This window comes from Micromesistius poutassou (genome assembly GCF_964030765.1).
Source record: "Micromesistius poutassou genome assembly, chromosome: 14".
NCBI classification, from domain to species: domain Eukaryota; kingdom Metazoa; phylum Chordata; class Actinopteri; order Gadiformes; family Gadidae; genus Micromesistius; species Micromesistius poutassou.
Window position 1 is genome coordinate 1,386,142 of NC_140284.1, and position 24,721 is coordinate 1,410,862.

The window sequence follows — 24,721 nt, forward strand, 5'->3', positions numbered from 1 at the left end:
CGTCATTAAGGAGCAGGTGGGGGGGGGCTTCCTGCTTAAGGGTGAGCAACCTTAATGGATAACCCGGAAACAGATGGGATGGGGTGGGGCGGGGGGTAGTGTTGATGTGTGTCGACGGACCAACAGACAGACTTGGGCTTGGGGTTTGGGGTTGACAAGTGCATGACCTTGGCCAGGGCGTCAATGGAGCGTGGAAGCTCTGTGTCCACTCCTCCTCTAGCGTCGCGCCATGACACACACATGGCCCGGTCGCTCTGTGTTCACTCCTCCTCTAGCGTCGCGCCATGACACACACATGGCCCGGTCGCTCTGTGTTCACTCCTCCTCTAGCGTCGAGCCATGACACACACGGCCCGGCCGCACTGAGGCGCTCAATTGTGCTGCGTCACATCTCTTGTCTCCAGGGCATCCAGAGAGAGAGAGAGAGAGAGAGAGAGAGAGAGAGAGAGAGAGAGAGAGAGAGAGAGAGAGAGAGAGAGAGAGAGAGAGAGAGAGAGAGAGAGAGAGAGAGAGAGAGAGAGAGAGAGAGAGAGAGAGAGAGAGGAGGGAAAAGGGAGGGGGGAAAGGTGGGGGAGAGAGAGAGAGGAAGTGTGAGAGGAAGAGCAGAGGCCAGAGAGGAAGACAGGGTTGGAGATAGAAGAAGCTGAAGAGAGAGAAATAGAGAACAGGTGAAAAAACTGTGAAGATAGAGGAGACAAGGAGGATAAATAACAAGTGCCAGGGAAGGAGAGGAGGAGACAGCAACGGGCAAGTGACAGAGAGCAAGGCATTTAATACAAGTTAGACCCAGTGGCCTAATGGATAAGGCATCAGCCTCCGAAGCTGGGGATTGTGGGTTCAAGTCCCACCTGGGTTGTGGATTCTATATCCGATGTGATTTAACTGCACTCTATAATCCTTCCTTGGATTAGATCACATTGAAATTGACTGTTGAAGATACTGAATGTGTTCAATATTGAGCCTTCCCTGATCTTGTAACATGATACTAAATAATAGGAAATGACCACCATACAGATTAGACGGCTTATCAATTAAGGTTGTCTAGAGTTGGTAAGTGTTGGTTCAATTCCCTTCCTGCTTGTATCTGTAAAATTAAACTCAATATTTGATAAGCTATAAATCCTTCAGATAAATAGTAGAAATAGTCTCCAAATAATACAACAGTCTCCAAACTATTTTCCACAAAAGAAAGTAATTATTAGAAGCCACTTGCTTAATGGATAAGAATCAGCCTCCAGAGCTGGGGATTGTGGGGTGGAGGCCCATCTGGGTTATACCAAAGACCTCTGGAGCTATTGGCTATTGTGTGTGTGCTCTGATAATAAGGCGCTGACCACAACAAGGCCTCAAGCCTTTGTCCATGATATCTGCGGGTGCTAGCGGTCCGTTTGGTTTTTTAGAAGTCCTGTTTAGGCTCTAGGCTGGCTGAACCTGGCCACATTTTTAACTCTTCCACCAAAAAAGAAACCAAGTTCCTTGATATTTGTGTTGATGGTGTTTATGTACAAACAAACCTTGGGATGATGCATATATGCCCAATATCCAAACAATGTTTTCCAAAAGAAGTGAACTTTAACAGCATGCATATGTTTTACATGTTGACATTGTCAATGATGTGACAAAGAAATTCATGTGTACTAGTAGCATTCTTCCCTAAGCTATGTGAAAGGCTGGCGCTACAACCTGTATGCACACCTTGTTCATTCCAAGTTTGTTTTGTGGACAGAAAAAAACACAAACAACTGTTTGAACATGAATTCTGCCCTTCATTATGATATTGTGATATTAAGATAAGTATATCCCAACTCAAGGCCCTCTCTTCTTCCCTTTCCCAGTGCCATCCTGCTGGAGGGAAACAGAAAGCGCCGGTGTTGTTTTGTACAATATAAAGGTTTTATCATTTTAGTGGGGCCAACTGACGACGGATCCAACCACTAATCGTCTTCATTCATCAGTGTATCTGCTATTATTTAAAAGGATCAACAATTGGGAGAGACAGGCCATTTTCAGACTCTATTTGGATTCAGGCATTCTTTTTGAACAAGACAAAGTTGAAGGTGTCTTGTTCACAACAATAACTCTTCACCCAGACATCAAAGGAAGACCCGCTTGGGACTCAAACCCACAATCCCTAATCCCCACCTCGTCCGTCAGGCCACTGGGTCTCCATTGTTCCTTCTGATTTCATTTAAACATGAAAGGAGAACCTCTATGATACATGGTCATGGAAGGAGTCTTGACTTAAGTAGAAGGGAGGAGGGGTGAAGACTCCTCTGTCATCCATTCAAACAAAGGACTTATTTCTTTGGTACGCGATGAACCAAATCAACTCTTTGTTTCACGAGCAGCCTGGTGTGTCTGCTGTCTTAAATCGCAGTGTTTCCCCTTCAGGAAAAGCGGAGACCAAGACAGTGAGGGAGTTTATCTACTGTCTCTGGAATTCCCCAAACCGTTCATCTCCTAAAAAACACCAGTGGCCTAATGGGTAAGGTATCTGATGGAGCTGCTGGCAGCAGGTTCGTGGCCCTTCTGGGTTGTATACTTGTCAGTTCTTTCGTCGCGACGCTTTACCTAAACCCAGGCGGCCGCTCTGATGTCGTGCCAAATCATTCATAATGCAGAGAGTTGAATACATCTTTGGCCTGATATATACAAGAAAGCTAGTGGCCATATGGATGAGGTATCCATAGGAACAAGCTAGGGATTGTGGGCCAGACCACCACCTCTGTTGGCTACTTGATGCTTACTGATTGTGGTCGCGCCTCCTTTAGAAGTGCTTAAATGTACCTGAATGACGAGTATTACATGTAAAAACTGATTACATGTAATACCCTTATATCCCTTATTCTGAAAGGTCAACTGTACCCACATCCCATCGCCTCAATCTCCTCTATTTAATAGATATATCCAACAGTATTTCTTATGTCACCTTAAAGGGCCCTTGGGTGTGAACATAAGACCCAGTGGCCTAATGGATAAGGCATCAGCCTCCGAAGCTGGGGATTGTGGGTTCGAGTCCCATCTGGGTCGTTTCTTTGATTTCAGGGTGGTTTGGCACTGCTGTAGATTATACGGTTGATCAGGTACATAAACATCTGCATAGTCCATGGATCTACTAAGATATTGACTGAAAGGCTCTCTCTTTCTGCTCTTGTTACTAGATACTAAATAAAAGTAAATGAATTGATAGCAGTAATACAACATTCTTATTAATCAACAGATCATTTTCTATAGTTACCAATTATTGGTTCCTCTGCTGTACCCAGCCCTTTAAATTAAATTTTTAATAAAGTATAAATCCTTCAACTTAAATTGGAGAAAGACCAATAAATTGTCCACTTCTTAGTATGCATTTTCAGAACCTATTGGCATAATGGATAAGTCATCAGATGCTGGAGCTGAGGGCTGTGGGTTTGAGTACCATCTGGGTTATACTGAAGATATTTGGAGCTATTCAAATGGCATATCTTGGTTCTTGCTGAAGCAGAAGTGTGTTCCAGAGGACATTGGTGTACAGTGCTATACAACTACATCATGCTCCAACCAAGCCGTAAGCCCTGTGTCCATGATATGCATGGGAGCCCTCTCCAAAGCTAGTTTGGGTGTTTCAGAAGGCCTGTGCAGGCCCTAGGCTGGGCTGAACTGGTGCTGTTGGCAGCTGAGTGCCAGGTAGAGGGAACCTGTCCCAAGTTATTTAGGTCAAAAAAAGTCTGAAATGAAAACTATTCATTTTTTCTTCCTTGCTTTCGTGTTTATTATAGCAAAGTTTAACAAATCACCACTGCGCTGCTCCCTGCTTGATCTTGGAGACTCCGAGCGCCCAGGGCAGCACGTAGCCCCATAAGGACTGTACGCTGACTCTGGGCTCTTCCTGAGCTTGTAATGCACACTGGGCTGTACTCATCTCTTAACCAACCTGGGATGAAAAATGTCCTCTTTAGAGTTCTTTAGTTAAAATAATAAAGCTTGATTTAACATATGTTATGCTTATTGTGGAGCGTGGGTTCATAATAGGACATCCTGTTTTTGCTTGATTTAAAAAAAAGAATGGTCTGATTAACATCCTTATGAAATCGTCCAATGTGGCATGGTTGTTCTCCAGCATACATTTTAAAGGCTCTTCAGCGTTGATTGCATATGAATACAGACAAGCATACAGAGTGGTTCATTAGGCCTAATCATTATACGCGTGATGTAATCTATACTAAAGTAACACAGATGGTTTTATTGGGAAAAGTATTCTTGACCTTCACCTGAAGTAAATTCTAGTGGCCAAATGGATCCTGCACTATCATCATGAGCTGGGTGTTGTGGGTTCAAGTCCCACCTGTGTTGTACATAGAGCTCTCATGCAGAGTTATTGTTTACATAAAAACCACTGTTATGAGGTGTCTTTTATTTTGTGTGTGAGTTATTTTGGCAGTGTGGAAGCAAATGTGTTCTGGGCCACATTAAAGCCCTCCTACTCCACTGAGGTCCTCTGTGTAAGCAGTAAAAGAACGTACTCATTCACCCGCCACAGTGATTAAATCAAAATCATCAAATCGTTGGCTTTAGCCACGTCTTCGACATTCCGAATACCCATTGAGATACGTTTCACAACCCGGTTTAGGTGACCAATACCACATCGATATTGTTTTGATTTCTTCCTCTTTTCATCTCCGGCAGACTAGTAAACGGAGAGGCACTGCTGCCTCTGGTTGGTCAAAAACAACAACGCTTTTGGTCGTTGCAAATGGAAAGTGGACGTGGACGTGTTTATTTGCATATAGAGCCTGGAAGTGAGATTTGATCACTTCGAAAGTGGTCACTCGAAACACAAGTGGAGACGAATTCTAATGCAAGGTGTGAAGTGACCTCCTCACAGCTGTCCACATGTCTGTCCAGGAATACCCAAAATGCCAGTTAATGACAGGTGTGAACAGGGCCTTAGTGTACACAAAACAGTGATTAAACAATGTGATTAATTATGCCTAAATGTCAACAGGTATTTGTTCATTAATGATGTTGCATATGCTGTTGTTTTGTAAAAACAGCCAGCTCACCAGAGTATCCCAGAAGGAAGTAAACTAATATAACACTCATTTCCAAGCTTCTCCTGCCTTCCGCCTACACCTATTCCTCGAGGATCTGGACTCGTTCAGATATCATTATTATTCTTATAAAGCACTTACACAAAGGCCAACTTGCCTTATGGAAATTTTCTGGATTTTGGAGTTGTTGATTCAACTCCCACCTGGATTCTACCCAGTGCTCCCACTGTTTTTACTTACTCTGAAGTTTCCTTGGGAACAGTATCAAATACAATCTAATTATGTTAACTGGTGGAAAAACACACCAATAAAACATTTCCACTGGGTTAAAGTGACCGGACAGATATTTAAGATGAGGATTATGGCTTCCTACCCAGGTCACGGCAAGAAAGAAATGAACATTGGTGTGGTGATGTGGTGATGTTTTCTGTTCAAGTTTCACAGGTGTAGTATAACCTAGAGTTCTCCAGTAATCTTATACTTCAACTAATTCCAAAAGAGGGTTTTGAATAGTCTGCTGCACACTGAACCACAGTGGCCTAATAGACAAGACATCCGCCTCCAGAATTAGGGATTGTGGGTTTGAGCCTGATTGGGTTATGAACAGAGATATTGATAATAGGTTATATATGTATCTTCTGCTATTCGAGTAGCCTTGATGATGCTCATGACACAACAAAGCCCTGGTCTCTATTTTAGATAGACTTAGAGGGGTTCCTTCACTTGCTATTTTCAAATATGAGAGACTAATGCTTCATACGAGTGTCAAAAGAAGAATGTGTTGTGCGTCTTTGGTCCAGTATATGCGTTCTCCATTGATAGGACTAATAGGACGTAAATTACACTTTTTTTTTTTGTACGATTTCTTTGGGTGGAAAACGGGTTGATGTTGCAGTCCACGAACATGTAAATGAAGCAGTACTGTGCACTATTTTAAAATGGCAGTTCCCCTTTGAGTGCCGATCTGCAACAAAATAAGTTCTGAGCGAGAGAGCAAGGCCTTAACGGGATCACAAACTGTGGGAGTGTTCACTGACACAGCCCAAAGGAGAGTCTTTATTTGAGACTGAGCACAATGTCATTTCCTCTTTCTTTTTCCGTCTATTCAGCTCTCCGTTTCTCCCTCACTCTCGTTATCTCAATGCTTTTGCCACTTTTCTTTTCCCCCGCTCTGGCTTTTTCCCTCCTTTCTCTCTTCTCTGTGTCGCTCCTTTTCAGTGTCTCCAGTCTTCAAATTACCAATTCCCTGCTATCTCCTCTCGTCTTCCATCCTCACTCTCTCTCTCTCTCGGTATCGCTCTCCGTCTTAATACCTTCTATTTCAGTCCCTTCATCAACCAACCATTTTATTCTGCCTCCACCGCCACCTCCCCACGTCCCCAGCACCACCTCTCCATCCCCTCCGTCTACCTTTTGGACATGAACGCTTCTGGTCCATGTTAATGATGCGACTCTCTTTGTAACCGGGATAGCAGGACTACAGACACGCTAACCGTAGCCAAAGACGGCTGAACCGCTATGCTCTGGTTGCCTATTTACTGTAATAGCTAGCTCTGGGATAGCACAATCGTCATCATGGATGCAACCAGAGCCCGTCTACAGAGAGCCTTGGCACTCTCTATCGAGCCCCATTGTATTAAACTTCCACTGGGGATGATCGCCTGAAAGCAGCAGATTGAATGGGGGTCTATGGGGCTAGACGGCTAAATGTATCTCTTTCACCTGCTTGTCATTGAATTATCGCAGATTTCATTGTAGATTCTGCAAGTTCAAAATAGATTATAGTTCAAAAGTCGAATGAATGAGTACTTATGTTGTTTCGATTTCTTAGAGTTTGGGCCGTTGTTGGCCGTACACGCTAGCATTCTGCTAATGAAGGTTGATTGGTCAGGGACAGACCTGCGACTGATTACGACCGGAGACCCCACCAGATAGAGGAGATTGAAGAGCCGGTACAGGTGTAGTATTTTGCTCGAGGATGCCTAGGGGTATGGCTGCCGGCACTGCACACTATACTGAGTGAGCAGAGATGGAACCCTTGATGGGACCGCCTCACATGTTCCCCCTACGTATTAGAATGAATTCATCCCAGAGAGCTGTAACTTCATTAACACAGTCTTCTCCTAGCTCGCGTCTCCATATCAATTTATTGGATTGTTTAATGTAATCATGCATTATGCAAGGGGATTAATTGAAATGGCTGCTCCAAGAAAGGGACAATGCATTAAAGAGCTATTTGGAATCAAAAAGAGGATTTGCTAAATGGCCCTTCAGGCTTGAGATACCTGGAAATTCATTCATCCGAAGGTATGAGAGTCACTTTTTTGGAGAGCAAATTACTTTATTAGAAAATGGAAACCTTTGTTCTGTTTCCATCAGCGATAACAGTCTTTGGTATCTGGAGAGCTCCATGGTACAGGGAGGATGAAGCCCAGCCATGATACACTTGTTTTCAGGCAGCAGTACTCTAGTATTGTATAGTATAATACTTAACTCAAATCTAAAAGTTTTACTTGGCTATTTACATTATAATTGTTAAAACATTATTTATACTGCCATGTTATTCACAAACTACTAGTACAATGTAGAGTTTGTACAAATTATTAAATCTTTTTTTTGGTGGTAGTAGATCTAAAGACATAATTGAGTCACAAATACCGCTATACTTAGTTTAACAACCCTAGGCATAAGTTTAATATATGTAATTAGATCCAGAGATGAAAAAAAAGGGAAAGAGAGAATTGGTGGGGTAGCGAAGGTATACAAAAGTATATTAGTAAAAATTCTCTGATTTTTTCATCTAGCCGGAAACTTTACTCATTCAGTCTTCAATTATAAGACATTTCATTTCTTGACCTTGGTGTCATTCAGACTCTGGACACCATTATCATAATACATCCAACATGACCGCCAAACAGCCAGAGTCCTGCCACCCCTGCCCCCCCCCCACCCACTCAGCCCTGGGGTGATGTTTCACCCGCAGAATAACAAAAGCCCATCCACAGGGATATTACATGACATTTTCACAGGCAATTAAAATGCTGCAAACTATGACTGTTGGCCACATCCATCTTCCCGTCTTGCGGTTCTCCGTCCTTCTCCCCTCCCCCATCCTCACTCTTCCTTACTTTCATTCTTTAGAGGAAATAGCTTCACTTTTTTTTTTTATAAATGTCTTTCCTTCTTCCTTAGCTTCCGTATTAACATCACTATGACCGGACAGGGGCCGGGGAAATGGCGTCTTTTCTAATTAAGATCGGCCATTCATCGCCGAGGCCTGGTTACCGTCGGCGACCGTGGAGGGCATGTCTTCGTATTCCAGGAGGATTGTTTCGTTTCATTCTTCTTCTCGTCCCCGCTGGAATATATGAAAAAGAAAAATATGAAAGTTGTTTACCAAGTGAAACAAAAAACAAAGATATTCCCCAAACATGAAACAACAATAAGCCGCGGTCATTATACACGTGGGACACAGAGAGAGAGGAGGCATAAGCGCGGGAACAAAGGGAATTAAAACGGTGTTGCAGATGAAAAGCTTTGACCGAGACCCACAGCCAAATAATATTACTCGCCAGTGAAATGAGGCGTGTCAGAGGAAATTTCACTGTAAGAAACTCACGGCGAGATTAATTGGAAGCTAAGGGCACAATAAATAAAACAAAAGGCCCTGCGTTCGCACCAGACGAGAATCTGATTACAGTGATTAATTTGGGAGATTCAGGGCTCCTTATGCATGGTAATGTGAGGTTAATTGCTTTTCAGTGATAAATACCCTCCTCCAATACACACACACACACACACACACACACACACACACACACACACACACACCTAATGTTTTGGTCCACAATGATGAAGCGCGTGCGAGGAGCATGGGATTCCATGTTAAACGATAGGTTGGATATTGGCACACTTGTTGTTGTTTTCTCTAAATGATATTCCAACACAATTACTGATTTGGAACTATGTCGCCCGTGTAGTTGTTGTTACATGATTATGCTCCGTTGGCAGAACCAAGTGAAACCGTAGCTGTTGTCAAAACAATGTAGCATGATGAGGCTCATCCCCCAACCAATCGCGTCGGGTCGATTCCAACCTTCGGTCATAATCGCATTCATGCCTTCTTCATCCATCTGCTTCGCTGACTCTCTCCACTGTCCTCAACATAAAGCCAGAAAAGAAATCCCACACAAAGGTCTTGAAATAAAAGAACAGAACCTATCATTACAACAGACTGAGGATAACGTCAACCTGCATCTCCCGTTTCCCAGAGTGCCGTAAATGTGTCTTCATCCTAAGGTGTGATAACGTATGGGCCTATCTCTAGCAAGAGCCCCATCCCACTAAACGGCGTGCTAAACGCCCGCCCTCTGATCTCCACCGTCCCGTTGTTCCGTGGACTCAAAGAACCCACAAAAGCCAGGGTTGTTTTTTATTTTCAAACGGCAATTACTGGCAAACGGTGGCCCAGGAGGGCTCCCGGAGTCAGGCTCTCTGATCAGAACTGATATCGAATGGTATCCACCCCCAGGCGTTGTGGAGGAACCTGTTTCCGTGGGCTCACCGAACAGATGGCTCTACAGTGGTTGAGAGCGTTGCTATTATTGAAATGTCTTCACAGGGAACGCGGAACGCTGGGAGTCTCTTCGCTCACCAGGAGATCTGGAAGACAGATCTCCTGTCTGGGGAAAGATCTCTTTCCCCATACGTTGCATCCGTGGTGTTTGGCTGGTGTGTGCTTGTGTGTTATTGTGTGTTTTCTTTTGTGTGTGTGTGTGTGTCTAACCCGAAGCTAGGCTAGAAAATGTTCATAATTATTGATTTGAGTCGTCACTTGAGGTGGAGAAGAAAGGTTGTGTACTGCGTGGTTATGTTTGGAAGGCAGGCAGGGTAGGCTCCAGGCTGAAAGGTACAGTGGTTGATCCCCAGTGTCCAAAGCCTCACGTCAGGAAGATGCCCTCAGCTCTACCTGCTCCGTAAAGTCTGAGTGGATCTGAAACCACTGTAAGGCACTCATGGAGAAAAGGGTTTTATAGTAAAGCAAGTTGTAAATCAAGGAATTTAACATATAGTGTTTATGAACTGGAAAATAAACACACAGTTGTATTTGTGTTTATGTTCGCGCACCTTCAGGTCAATCAGCAATCTAACCATTTTAACTGACTCGTAATACACAGACTCACAGCCACTGTGGTCGTTTTTATTAAAATGTTTTCATTTCAGAACCGGAGTCGGGGCATAGCAGCGCGGGAAAAACCCACCTTGTGTTTGCCATCTTCATGAGGTCTTAACTTAGTACAATTCCTGAGGCGAAAATAACAGATAATAAATTATAGAAATGCGTTGGAGTAATAAATCAGTCAGCAGGAGCCATCTCTTTCTTTATGAGTAGTTTGCTTTCATATACAGCAGTGTTTGTTCGGGTGCCAACCTCCGCTACGTCAAACAGCTAATCATTTCTCTCATCTCCTCCTTATTTGACGGTAGGCAGTCTCACGTGCACTCAGTCACATGTATTGTTTATTCTGGCAACCGACGGCTATGAGAGTCTCTGGCATGATCACAAAACAAATGACATTTTTAGGAAAATCCACAGCGGCCTGATTTGATGGATAATCTGCAGCGTTTAGGAGGAATTGATCGGACAAATGATCAGAGGTCAGCTCACAGGGGTCATCCACAGTTATGCTGCTTTTTAATGCCTTGCTCTAAGTCGCCTAGAAGTAGAAATGGCAGGTAACCATGAAATAAACCCCACGCTATAGCATCAGAGGCTTTTATCCAAAGCCACTTTCAATATTATCTTTTAACGGATACCTGTTTGGCAGGAGACATTGGGCTCTCAACACCACAGACTCTTGGCTGCAAGTCAAACACCCTTATTAACCCTTATTTTATATTTGCATACATGTGTTTATGTACACATACTGCAAATATAACCCTCTTCCTCCTCCACCTTTGTCACTTCTCTTGGAAGAGAAAGTGATATTTCCACAGTACCAGAGAGCTTAATGTATTATGTGTGGTGGTTAAGACACACAGGGCTATCTGACTTAGTTTTAACATGAACCACAGAAGATCACTCAGCTTTGACTTAATTATTTTGACATTTAAACAGGAAGTTAAATCCAACTTCTGGACTGCCACTTAAGACCAGCAAGCATAGGAGCAATTTGTGAAGATGGATTATGTGAAGCATAGCAAAAGGTCTGCCAAGGTCTTTGTAATATTGGGTAAATAAATAAGTGTATGACACTTAATGTAAATATTGCTTTTGGACTACCACGCCGATTTTGAACCGGCATTTGTATCATTACAATGTGTGTGTATATAATGTGTGTATCAGAGAAGAACACTGTGTGTCTGTGTGTGTCCCCTAGTGGGACTTCTTGATGGTGGAGGGTGGGGACTTCCCCCACCCACCTAAGGGCGTGTCGGATTATCGTCCCCAGAAATCGGAACGACTCAAGCATGCTAGCTGGGGAGTGCCACTCGACGTGGGGGGGGGCGGTCGGCGCTGGGCTCCCTCTGCAGTCTGCTCCATCCGTGCGTTTGAGTATGTAGAAAAGCACCGTGCCAGCTGAACGTGTTACTATGATCTCTACGGTCTCCGGAGGGGTTCAGCACCGGGCTGCTCCGGCTCCAGCAGGTCGCCTCGTCCCCATCGGAGGTTCATCTTCTGAGGGTGGTGTGGTCGGCCGGCTCCGGGAGGTGGACAGGGCGGAGGAGGCTGGAGGTGCAGCGGTGGGTTGAGGAGGGAGGAGAGCGGAGCAGGGAGCTCACGGCGCCGTGGCGCTCCGGGGGCCGAGGGGCCGCGGCTCAGAGCGCTCGGCCCGGCTGCTTCCTGTCTGTCAGGGGAGGAAGCGCAGCGGGGACGGGCGGCGGCGGCGCTGGGGCAGGCCCTGGCTGCTGAGGGTGTCTGAGCCCTCAAACAGGATGCTATGGGGTGTAGGGGCCGGAGGATGGAGTGGGGGTTGACTGTGTGGTGTACACACGTGTAGGCTCTGTAGCGGGTGGAGGAGGGGGCCTTGAGGTGGGACAGCACGAGGACCAGTGTTGAACTGGTCCACGTGTCCTACACCTGGAGTGGGACAGCACGAGGACCAGTGTTGAACTGGTCCACGTGTCCTACACCTGGAGCATCCCACACGTTACCAGCCAAAGCACGGAGATTAGATGGAAGCCACATGGAGGATGGTGATTTTACAATTTGCATCCACCACCCAGATTGTAATGATACAGTGCCGTATTGAATCGGCAAAGTACACCTGCTGGTCTGGTGAACATAACTAAAAACATTTTACTGTAAGCAAGAGAAAAACATTGACTCTTTTTGTTTGTATCATCGGATGAAAAAAATGATAGAAACTGGCCATCAACATATGGCCGGTAAAATGTGTCTGACCAGGCAAGTTAATTTAAACCAAAACGCCTTTTGAGAGTGGTTTACACCAGCAAGATTTCACATTGTGAATTAATTAAAAGGACATTCATTAAAATACTACAATTATAAAAGGAAATGGAAAAGTACATTATAAGATAACAAAAGACTGAATACAATAGTGCACACATACATTTACTAGAAAAATGTATGTCTGAGTACTGATGTAAGAGTTGAAAGTGTTGTATGTGTTACGGCCACCGCCACTACCTGGGTATGTGTCTTGTCTATGTGTTGTGCAGCGGTGTCATGTAAAGCAGGACGTGTGATCCCTTGCCGAGGATTGGCTGGCACGAAACCTGTCTACTTCCTGGTTCCAGCTGGTGATCTGATTGCTGCTGATTGGTCCTCCAATCATCCACCGTCTTCCAGACCAGCCCTGGGGTTAAAAGGCTGTCCTCAGTTGAGATTCAGGGGCGGAATTACCTCGCCTCGGGTGTGTTGTGCGTACTGTGGTAAACCTGTTGACGTTTGTAGAAGCTTTACCCTAGGAATTGTTAAGTGTCAAACCATTTGTGTGTGCTGTGTTGCATTACTTGAAGACCTGTGGTAAGGAAATTGGGCAAGGGACTAGGTGGGGAAAACTGATACTTTCTGTTAGACACATTAGGTTTTAGAGGGTGCTGCTTACTTTGTATTTTGATCATCCATGACTGGTCGGTATTTTGTTTACATTGATTTTGAAGCAGCCGGTGGCTATCTCTTGTTTTGAAGAGATCTCTTTAAGTTATATTCCTTTCTTTGATTTAAGCAGCATCTACCCGCCTTTTTTCCTGTTATTCTTGTTCTGCAAATAAATAACTTGCAATTTCACCAAAAACATTCTGGTTCATGTTGCTTCCCTCTTCCCCACGAGCCGGGTCGTAACATATGTGTATATTGTCATATGATACTTAATGTTGTCCTGCGTGAAAACATTTTTCCCCCAGAATGCCGAGGGTTGATGTGACGCAGCGGGCTGGAGCGGAGCTCCGGGAGGTGAACAAATGGGCACAAATCGAAAAAAGTGACAAAATCAATACACCTCAGAATGCTGTCGCTACATCTCTGGTGTGAGATGAAAAAGACCATCCACAGAAAACTGTGCACTGATCCGCCCTGAGTTTCAAACGGATGGTTGATTTGGTTGATGAGGTTGATAGAATACAGCAACTTCTGAGCAAAATATGTCTAACTATCTTTCAAACTATGACAACAATAGGCTATGTCTTTGTACGTCTTGTTTCATTTCATTCTGGGATAAATGTGTAAATCAATGTCAGACTGCAAAATTCACACTTTAAAAGGTACAAACATGATTCCAGAAACTTCTTTATAGTATTTATTCAACGGCATGCTCTGATTACTTCTCATTGGGATCTGGTTATAAAACTGTCAAAAAGGACTACCAAGACTTTGAATAATAGCATTCTTTAAGGCAGTAATGCTACATGAGACAACAAGGCTTTAAACATCAAAAGCGTAAATATTTTGACAGGCGCTGGGTGCATTGCTGGGGAGAGAGGGACCCGGAGATGACAGTGTGATTAGGCTGGCAAACGGATGGCTATAAGCGTTTTAATTAGGCCGATGGCTGCTTTGGTGCTGTCATCCGTTGCTACGAGACAATCTTAATTAACCTATTTAAAGTCAGTGGTGTGCGCTTACGTCCATAATGAGCCCTCCCAGTGTCAAAGGAAGACAAATCACCGGCATCTCATAATACCCATTTGCCCACTCTGATCCTTGTCTGACCCACGCTGATGTTGGTGTCTCGCGACACAAACACGGGCAGATAGGATCGGTTGTCTTTGTCGCAGTTATTGTTCTTGCTGTTTCACTTTTGCCGGTCTGAAGATGATCCAGGGGATTCCCGACTTGAAGGGCTTTAATTAAATTCCAAAAACGTTAATTCTGGTTTGAAACATGGCCGATGTCAGAGGGTAAAGCTGTTGGGTTCTGTATTATTCAGTGAGGAATGTGTTATTTATGTATAATGTGTAATTTGGTTTGCTTCACAATTGGCCAATACATGCAGTACTATTATTCATGTATTATAGGCTTTTATCCCATTATCAAAAGCAACTTACAGGAAATGTTTTTGAAACATGACGTTAGTGAGTGGGAATATGTAGTGCAGCTGCTCATAACTACCTACAGGTGAGACCTCGGACGTTGATGTTGAAACCCATCGTTAAACAAACAGATGTCCAGTCAAACATCCTAACCATTACAGAAGACTATCCTGCAAGAATACATACTTTATTTCACATGGAAAAGGAAACCAACGTCTTAATAAAGTGTTGTCAGCTAAGAACAGCCTAATAATATTTACTTCTTCGTCATGCAGACTTGAGGGACAGCCAGTCCAACTGGATGCAGGTCCCCTTCCACTGAACCAGGCTTTCCAATCAAATGATGAGAAATTGATGATTGAAGATCTCTATGTAGCTGAATGTGATTGTTTTTCTTTCAAATATATTTATTTTCGGTTTGTAGATGTTGAATTGTATCTTTGTGCATTTATAGGATATGAACAAAATTGGATTTATTTGTTTGTGGGTTAGTTTGGGTTTATTTTGTGTTTAAAGATGTATCTTGTACATCCTGCATTTAAAGCAGGTAACATCAATAAAGTGAGGTTCCCTGCAAGCCTTAATGGTAAGTAATGGTAAGCATAGGCATACTCATAATATTGAACATAGTCGTATTGATCAGGCATATTTTTTCGCCGGCCACTAGACAGTATTTACTGGACAAATGATCATTTGTATTTCCAATGCATTGGATTCGATGTGAAGCTGCCTATTGATTTGTTTTGACATAGTGCTCTTGTGTAGGGAGCAATCAATATTGGTATATGTACAAATGTACATTTGTGCCGATTGAGATTGGTAACATTGGATAAAAAGTACAACAATATACTACATCAAGTATTTCTAATACATTTCAAGTTGTTCCTTTGCCAGATCCTTTGGTATTTGTCTCTGCTCTCAGTAACATTTGTACTGTCACTGTTACTGTATACAGAACACATACGACACTGTCATTTCTTCAATAATCCCCAGTAGTGGAGAGGAAAGCTGGATTCAGATTCAGTAGGAATGAAAGAAAATCCATCCACAAAAACTGCACATCCACAGAGCAGTCAGTGGATTTGAAGTGGCGGTGAGATATGCTCTAGATGGTGTGACGAAGCCTGCGCTCAATAGTTAACCGTCTTTCCGTCACGCAGCCCCACAGCGAGCTCATGAACCACTGTAGCAACCCGCAAATTCTCCGAATAGAGATGAGAGAAAAAAAAAAGAAAATGGATTTTGCTGGTTTTCAACCAAGCTACCTCAATATTGTCAAGCTTGCCTGCCTGCTTATCTACCACCCAAATCCACAAACCCGCCGATCCCCGACCCGCTTAGCTTATCCACCTTAACTCACCCACCTGCCTGCCTGCCACAGTAGCTAATGATCACGCCTTTAGGACGGGCCGGAGTCCCGACGAATGTGAAAGAGTATGGACCAAGTTCCTTTAGGTCGTGGAGAGACAACGTGTGTCTGGGTCTCCCAGAATAAGGACCAAGTTCCTTTTGGTCGGGCCAAGTCCCGAAAATTGCATGACGTGGGTATCAGAGACTGTTGATTGCACTTTCTAAAATGCTTTTTTTTTTTTTTTTTACTTTGCCTTTATTTTCTATCTATTTTACTTATCTATTATTTTCTTTTATTGTATGACAATGTTTATATGTGTAACACTTTGAGTCTGCCTTGTGTATGAAAAGTGCTCTATAAATAAAGTTGCCTAAACGACGATGCGGCATGCGTCTATAAATCGTGACAACAGAAGGGCCACTCCTCCCCCGGTCCCTCTAGCTCAGAGTGTGAGGTGTCCCTGAGCCAGATAAAACATGACTCGCTCCTGGTCGGGTGGTTGCTGCATTGCATGGTTGTCACCGGGCCTCTGCTCTGTGGTTGTGTGTGTGTGAACGGGTCAGTGTCAGGCATTGTCACGTGAAGAAGCTTTGAGTGGTTGCTGAGGGGAAGCCAAGCGCTATATGAATATGCATTCGTACGCACCACATTAACTGCTCTGTTGTGACTAATCTCGGATCAAGCAGCCGTTCTGTTGTACAGCAGACATTCTGATGGCCAGAGCCCGGGCTAGCTACGTCTTGTTTCCCATTCGAGATGCTCTACTGCTGATTTGCACAAAACGAGGAAGCCTTCAGAAGGGGATTTTAATATGTGTACTTCTGCAGTGGCCAGGCTAGTCTAGTGTTTATTGGAAACCTATACAGACACGTTCTTACTGTTTAATAGTGGCGGCCGAGTGCTGGCCGCTAAAAGGCAATTACGCGGTTGATTTGAGCTTGTCTGCCGTCAGACTTTAGACATTAATCTAAAGTCTGAGTCTATGTGAGACTACGTTGTGACATATATATCAACTTTATACATGTCTCATAGCCACATCCCAGGTTTTCTCATCTCACAACAGAACGCTTATGCCGCTTTTCCACCGACAGTATCAGCTCGACTCGACTCAACTCGCCTCGACTTGACTCGGTTTGGTCGCGTTTACATCTAAAAAAGTACCTCTTCAATGTGGGCGGGTCGTAGAAAAGAACCTCTCCACCATGGGCGGGTCGTCATTAGGTTTTAATCACGGGAGACCCGATTCCCGGGAAATCTGAATCTGATCAAGACTATTTCCTGATTCCCGGGAAAGGTTATGTTGGGAAATAAAATAAAATAAAAAGCGCAATGACTGCGTGTCTATTGTTGTCATACGGTAACGTTGATGGAGGCGAAACTCGAGCCCTGGGAAAGGAACGACACTAAAACGAAACAGCGAAACGCTGATCCTCCACAGCCGGTCCGTGGACTCCAGCCACGCCGGACACACACAACCACGCGCAGCCTAACTCTAGCCCCGGGAAAGGAGCGACACACACGGCGTAACGCTGATCAGTGTCCCCCTCGGGAGCGGGTTCGTGGACTCCAACCACGCCGGACACAACTTAACTTTGAGTGATTATTCCCATTTACAGCCGCTGGCCAATCAGTTACCAGCAGCCTGTTTACGTCACACAAAAGTACCTACTCCGCTCGCTTGGAACCTCGACGGAGGTAGTACTAAAAAAAAGTACCCGGTACTAGGTACCAGGTACTTTTTTGGCCAATGGAAACGCAAAAAAAGGCGTGGCGAGTCGAGTCGAGTGGAGCTGGTACTGGCGGTGGAAAAGCGGCACTAGGAGGGGGGACAGCAGCGCTTTATTGGCAAGACGGAGGACGTGAGGGTAGGACTCCTGAGCTGCTTCGTGTGATGTCTGTTTCAGTTACATTTGTTCAGCGACGAGGGAGAAAGGGATGGTCTTCTGATTTTTCATTCTCCTTGTCTTCGTTTTTTTTTTTTCTTGTTATTCTTATCGCGCTGGAAGCAAGAGGGCAGAAGGCATGACGGTAGACCTGGATAACGCTAACATTCATGACATGACATTCATTCCTCTCTTAGCTGACGTCTCCGATGAGGTCAGAGCACCGATTCAGAACACACAGCCGTCCGGTCGTCTCCTACTCCTTCCTCTGCTTCTCAAAGCATCACGCACAGATGACGTGTTCCTTCCTCGCCATGATCTTTACAGTGTGTCATTTGCTAGGACGATACGGAGAGCTACCACCGACCCTCGCACACTCGCTCTGTTCCCTTTCTCTCTCCATCTCTCTCTCTGGCTCTCTCTCTGAGTTAGTCGCCCACTTTCTGCGTGTGATTTCTGAGCCCGTGTCAGTCTTTTCTTGGTTCTGCTGCGCTGCTCTATAGAAGGCGTGTGATCTGTGAGCGAGCTGGCTGAATAGGAGTGTGTAATATGTATGGCCTCCGTGGGCTCCCATACTTTCCTGTTCTGGGCGGGGAAGGTGGGAGGGAGAGGGCAGCTAGTTGAACACCCTTTACTAAGCCCCTATGCTTCCTGTTTGTGTGTGTGTGTTTGGAGGGTTGGATAGAGAATTTAATGCTTTTGTTTCTGTGTGCCGCTGTGTGTGTGTGTGTGTGTGTGTGTGTGCGGATGTGTGTGTGTGTGTGTGTGTGTGTGCGGATGTGTGTGTGTGTGTGTGTGTTTTACTATGAATTACAAAAGAGGAATAATGAGTTTGTGAGTGTGTGTGTGTATTTATAACATGTTGATGTTTTTATGTGTGCAGCATGCTTGCTTGAGCATGCACCACAAGTGTCTATTTGTGGATGTGTGCGTGCGCTCGCTTGAGTGTGCACTACAAGTGTCTGTGTGTGTGCGTGTGTGTGTGTGTGTGTGTGTGTGTGTGCGTGTGTGCATGAGCATACATTCATATGTATTTATGTGTCTGCTGGCGCAGTGTGTGTGGGTGTATGCGTAGATGTGTGCATACTCCTCTGCAGCATATGTTCATGTTTTAATGCGCTCCACATCTGCATAATGCAATAATTACTCTGTGTGTCCCGTCCGGATTAATGGCAGGCCGGCAGGGATCAGCCGCCACATGCTGAACGGCGTACCGCACTCGACATACCCACGTGACCTCTGACCCTACGCCATCACTCCCATGTTTACCTTCCCTGGGACGTGTGTGTGTGTGTCGACGCGACGGGCCGCCCGCAAGCTTTAATCCAAATGTTTTGCGTTACAAAACTCTTGGGTAAGCGGTGGTGAAGGTGAGAGATGCTTTATTTATTGGCCGGGGTAAACGCCAAAACACAGCTGCTAAGCCCCACGCCGCTATCCTGTTTTCTTTCTCCCCGGCCGGCTAATTCAAACCAGCAGGAAGGATCGGAAGACGCTCCAGTGAGAGCCTTTGCGTGTTTTTCAACGTCTCCGCTTGATGCTGCAAGAGTGTTTCTGAGTGTTTCTGGTCATTCAATGAGCTCTCTGAAAGGCCCAACCATGGTCTTTATGGAAGCGGTGGTCTGGTCTATAGAAAAGCAAAGCTTTTAGGAATGTTTATATTATTGTATTTTTTGGCTTAGTGTACGGTGATATATCGAGGCAGTAACAATTTCATTGGCCAATCAATCACACACACCTCGTGAAGTGTATTGGCGCATGTGATCTTACTATCAGATGCGTAAACCAGGCCAACAAGTCACCCCATAAAACAAAGAAACCTGCTTTGTTCTTTCCCAAACTTGATGTTTTTCTTCGACAATGTAAGCCTGGCAGATATATCAAAGGATCAATAGTTGTCTGTGTTAATTCTATTTTTCATCCTCTTTATTGGACGTTAACTAACAGCAGCCGTACACAGGGTGGATGGGAGGGGAGATAGAGGGGGGAGGAGGGGGAGAGGGGAGATAGAGGGGTGATGAGGTTGAGGAGGGAGAGAGGGGAGACAGAGGGGTGAGGAGGGTGAGGAGGGGGAGAGGGGAGACAGAGGGGTGAGGAGGGTGAGGAGGGTGAGAGGGGAGACAGAGGGGTGAGGAGGGTGAGGAGGGTGAGAGGGGAGACAGAGGGGTGAGGAGGGTGAGGAGGGTGAGAGGGGAGACAGAGGGGTGAGGAGGGGGAGAGGGGAGACAGAGGGGTGAGGAGGGGGAGAGGGGAGATAGAGGGGTGAGGAGGGGGAGAGGGGAGATAGAGGGGTGAGGAGGGGGAGAGGGGTGAGGAGGGGGAGAGGGGAGACAGAGGGGTGAGGAGGGGGAGAGGGGCGAAGGGGAACGGGGAGGAAATGAAAAGGCCTTGCAGGGGTTTGTTCCAGTGTTTCACGGGACCCTGCGGAGGCCCCCCCGGTGAGACCCCCCCGGTGAGGCCCCCCGGACCTGTGAGCCAGAAAGCCCCCTCCCCACGTCAACGAGGACCAATAAAACCCTCTGGTACGCTGCCTGGATATGGACTGCAGAGAAGGGGGCCTCTCATGTACAGGCATGCATGTATATGGCACACACGCACGCACGCACGCACGCACGCACGCACGCACGCACGCACGCACGCACGCACGCACGCACGCACGCATACGCACACACACACACACAGCCACATGTGCTTTTTCACTTCCAGCCATAAACACACTCACATGCTTGTTCCCAAAGGTAGTGGAAGTCAAGAAACAAAGAAAAAAAACGAAATGAATCCGACACCAGCGACATAAATCTGGACATCTTCTGTTCAGCCTGCTGGGGAAATGAATTGAATGCGACCTGCAATTTTATTTTTATTATCATGAGGTTCTCGCCATTCAAGGTGAGTTTAGCACTCAGGACCACAGACAGTGCTGTGTTGATTAGGGAATGATTGCCCATTGAATGGTGTCGTTTAGTGGCTGGCTTATTACAGACGAGAAAGACAATGGATGTTAACTGGACTACAATGGGACCTGAATGCCAAACCCCCCATTAGGTGTGACTTTCCACTGAGTACCTGCAAGGGATTAATAAACATTCTGGAGCGCGGAGGAAATCTAACTTGCCCTCGGATGTTTTTTATTAAATTGCATTTACGCAAGCTTCGGACGTTAAGAGAGAGTGAAGTTAGATGCGGCGATACACTTAAACCCCAGTGCTTCCTCAAGCTCTTCACAATTAAACATTAAAATGACATGCATGAGTACGCGCCACATCCCTAGAACAGTTAGCACAAGCTCAGGCGACGAGGCTGAGGAATGACATCTGGTACAATTTCAACCCTTGTTATTTCGAGAAGCTGAGAAATAGCTTATTGATTCACCCAAAGGAATGGCTATTTCACAAATGGCACATTTCATATAGCAGGGTCAAAGGTCAGAGGGTGACTTGTATAATAGTGCCCCAGAGGTTCAGAAAAAACTTTAATCTTGTATCTTGTTGGGTGATTCACACCAGTGAATGCTAGCCCACACACATAACCCAGGGACAGCATGCCTCAAAGGCCTTGGAGATGGAAAGCTTCATCATTGTGGTATACGTGAACAACGATAAATAAGAAACGTAGCTGTTCAGTACAACGTACAAGAGTAAAAGTACAACGTACAAGACACCAGAGAAAGGAGCTAACTGGACACATGGCATTAACAATACCTCAGTCAGGGCTCCCACTCCCACCACAGCTGCCCATGCAAGTAATGTATGCATTTATGGAATCGTAGTTATCGTAGACTTACTACCTACTGTGACACATTTTCAAATAAAGTAAGTAATTGCCATGGGAAAAAATACTGATGGAATCTGAATGGAATGTCTATGTGAATTATTCTGTATTTCATTGGATCACAACAAAGTGATGAATCCCATGAACCAGCTAGGAGTTATACTGGGTTATACCCGCTGTGTGGGAGACTATATCATATGTTGATATGTTAAGCCTGCAAGTTGTTGTCAAAGACCAAAGGGAGTTATAGGTAGTAGTGCCATTCCACAAATGATGTGATACAGAATACAACATTAAATACTTAAAACAAGCACAGCATATATGAACATATATGATCATAAAACACACTTCTTTTTTTTTACTTTACTTTACTTACTTTATCTTTCAAATTTTTTTTGCCATACTTTGTAGACTAGGTTAATGATCCAAATGTAGAAACAGGCTAGGAAGGAGAGAAAGGTAAAACATAATTGTCTTCAGAATTTAAACACACAGGTGATTGATTAGCAAACACTAAACATTTGACAGGGGGTGGGGCAAAGGTTCAAAGATGTCACCGTGACATTAAACACTTTCATCAGTCTTGATGTCTCTTGCCCTGTTTGATTCATATTCATGACAAACAACACAGTTGGACCTTTAGGATGCTGACAGATCCACAGCGTAATAAAGTCCTCCAACCCATAGGGGGCAGACCATGCCACTTCAGACCAAGTTTTTATTTTTAAAATTTTTAAGTGAAGTTAAAGAATAATACATGAGCTTGGCAAGTGACTGGAGGAACTTCATGTTTTTCTATATATTTTATATATAGGGAAATATGTATGTTTTAGTGTGGGCCTTGTGATGACTGTTGGACCAACTGGCAAGGCTTTTCCTGAAGTTGCTCGGGTTGACCTTTGGAACTGGGGTTGTAATGAATCTACCTCAGCATAACGTATGCACACATGATTTACTGGGAGATGAAGCGATCATGCAACTTCTCAGGTAATCCAAGATATATCTTCTATCCTTCATATTTCCTACAGTCTGGGTTTTACTCTGGCACAGATAACATTTTGTACAGTAACATATTGCATCAAATAAAAAAATGAAAAATGAAGCACATTTTCCATTCTGCGGGGTTGAGGAAAGAATCCCAGTAGAAAGTTAAGACTCTTCAATGACTGAGCCCTACTTTATCATCTTTCTCTTCAGAAGGACCAGCCTCATTAGAAAGTGAACACGTTGCATAACCCAGGTTTTAGTCTGGTACACACGTCAGAAAAATGAATGCAGAACTGTCAGGAAAATAATGTACACCAGCAAAAGAAGACTAAAGCTGCTGAATAATTAATGTGTGATGTAAAGTTTGATGTCATTGATGCCACAACGGGTATCCCTGGAGACAACATCTGTGAAAATAGGTTTTCATTTACAGTAATTACAGTCACGTTGAATATTTAAAGTGAAGTTTAACTTCGAACAGTAATTATGTGAAAAAGAAAATAATTGAGATCAAACTTTACGGAAGATTGTTCCGCAAAACAACCTTTGCTTGCAGTGTTAATTTGTGTTTTATTTACCAGTTTTTATTGTTCTTTAAGTATCCGCTGTATTGTTTTTTATGTCCCAGCTCTGTTACTAAACCTGCAACCTCGTTACGTCTGCTTTAGTTGACACAAATTTGGCACCACTCGTTTGTTTAACATTTGTCATTGAAAAAAGTTTCTTTCCTGGTACAAAACTATGCTCAAACAGCAAACGGTTATAATTGATGCACTAGGATAGTATAGTGGCTAGAGCGGTTCAGTTTGAGCCAAAATGTACAGTACTTGGTTTGATCCCCAATGTACCTGTACTATATATGTTAAAGGACTAAATAAGCATGATAATCTTGTGGTAAAAGTGTTAAATTCCCATTAACCATTCATGACACATATCTGTTCTCTATACAAGTTGCGGCATAAAAGAGCATCTGCTAAATAACTAATTAGAAAATAATAGTACAGTAAAAGTACGATCAACGTTACTTTTAGCGTTTGACAAACAAAAAATCATTGTTTTCTTATTTGAGTGTATTTTTGTATATTATCCGAGTCCAGCCACGCCCCACAGCGCCGCTCCAGTCCACCTGGGGGGACAAACGGTCGGTGTGTGTGCTTTGACTCACTCAGCCCCTCCTCTCTGTACGGAGCGCCCGCTAAGAGAGGCAGGGAGGAGGAGGAGGAGGAGGAGGAGGAGGAGGAGGAGGAGGAACGCTGTCGGCCAAGATGGAATTAAAATGTCAGCGCATGCCGGAGTCTCTGAACCCCGGTGACCTCTATGCAAATCACCTGAGAGGCGGCGGCGTGGAGTGGAGGTCCACCTCCAGCCGAGGGAGGGGGGGGTGGGGTGGGGTGGGGGGGGGGGCTTTGACAAGATAACGTGTTCCCTCGCATTTAAGATAAAGAACGGCCCAAGGCGCCTGATACACTTTCCTGTGTGTGTGTGTGTGTGTGTGTGTGTGTGTGTGTGTGTGTGTGTGTGTGTGTGTGTCTTCTGGCAATACCTGCATGGGAGTACCTCTCCCAAACAATTTTAATGGCCAAGAGATTTCAAGCGACCATACTTCAATTAAATTCATTTCCCATTTTCTGCTGTGAAAAAATGAACTGCAGCGTCTTATCTCCCCTCCACTGTTTGGGGGGGGGGGGGGCGGTGTCTCCTCTCCACAGTTTGGGGGTGGGGGTGGGGTGGGGGCGGTGCTGGCAGCTTACATGCTGCTTTGGAGCAGAGACTTGTTTTCCTAGGCTTTGATTACCAGAGACCGTTGGTTAGCGCTCTTCCTCCTGCCGGCGGCGGCGGCGGGGCCGCGGCTCCTGATCAGCGTCCAAAGCGCCGCGCTGCAGCAGCAGCGCATTCATCACACGTTGACGTGATCCTCCTCACGGGCGTGCCCAGTGATGGACAACAAAGGGAAGTCGATAGCCAGGACAAAGGCATTGATACCCAAATAAAGGCCATCGACCGCCGGCTTGATTGACACGCCGTGTCTCCACACACACTCTTGCTGGTGCGTGTGTGTGTGTGTGTGTGTGTGTGCGTGTGTGTGTGTGTGTGAATTGCCATGGATTTCCAATCCTTGCGCTGCCGCCCCCCCCCCCTGTGCTCCCGGTCCTCTCGCCCTGCGTCGCCATTGACCGCCAGCCTCTTAATGTATTCTGCTG

At 45.0% G+C, this 24,721-nt stretch overlaps 1 protein-coding gene and 2 non-coding genes across 3 annotated transcripts in view; 2 read left to right on the plus strand and 1 right to left on the minus strand.

Moving 5' to 3' along the window:
• Positions 1–24,721, minus strand: part of LOC311358732 (tomoregulin-2-like) — a gene marked incomplete at its 5' end in the record, with an annotated part of 207,854 nt that overhangs the window by 120,252 nt on the left and 62,881 nt on the right. The window lies entirely within an intron of this gene.
• Positions 784–856, plus strand: AC3HAE_028808 (transfer RNA arginine (anticodon CCG)). The gene has a single exon. It is a non-coding gene; the product is annotated as a tRNA-Arg (tRNA).
• Positions 2,958–3,030, plus strand: AC3HAE_028892 (transfer RNA arginine (anticodon CCG)). The gene has a single exon. It is a non-coding gene; the product is annotated as a tRNA-Arg (tRNA).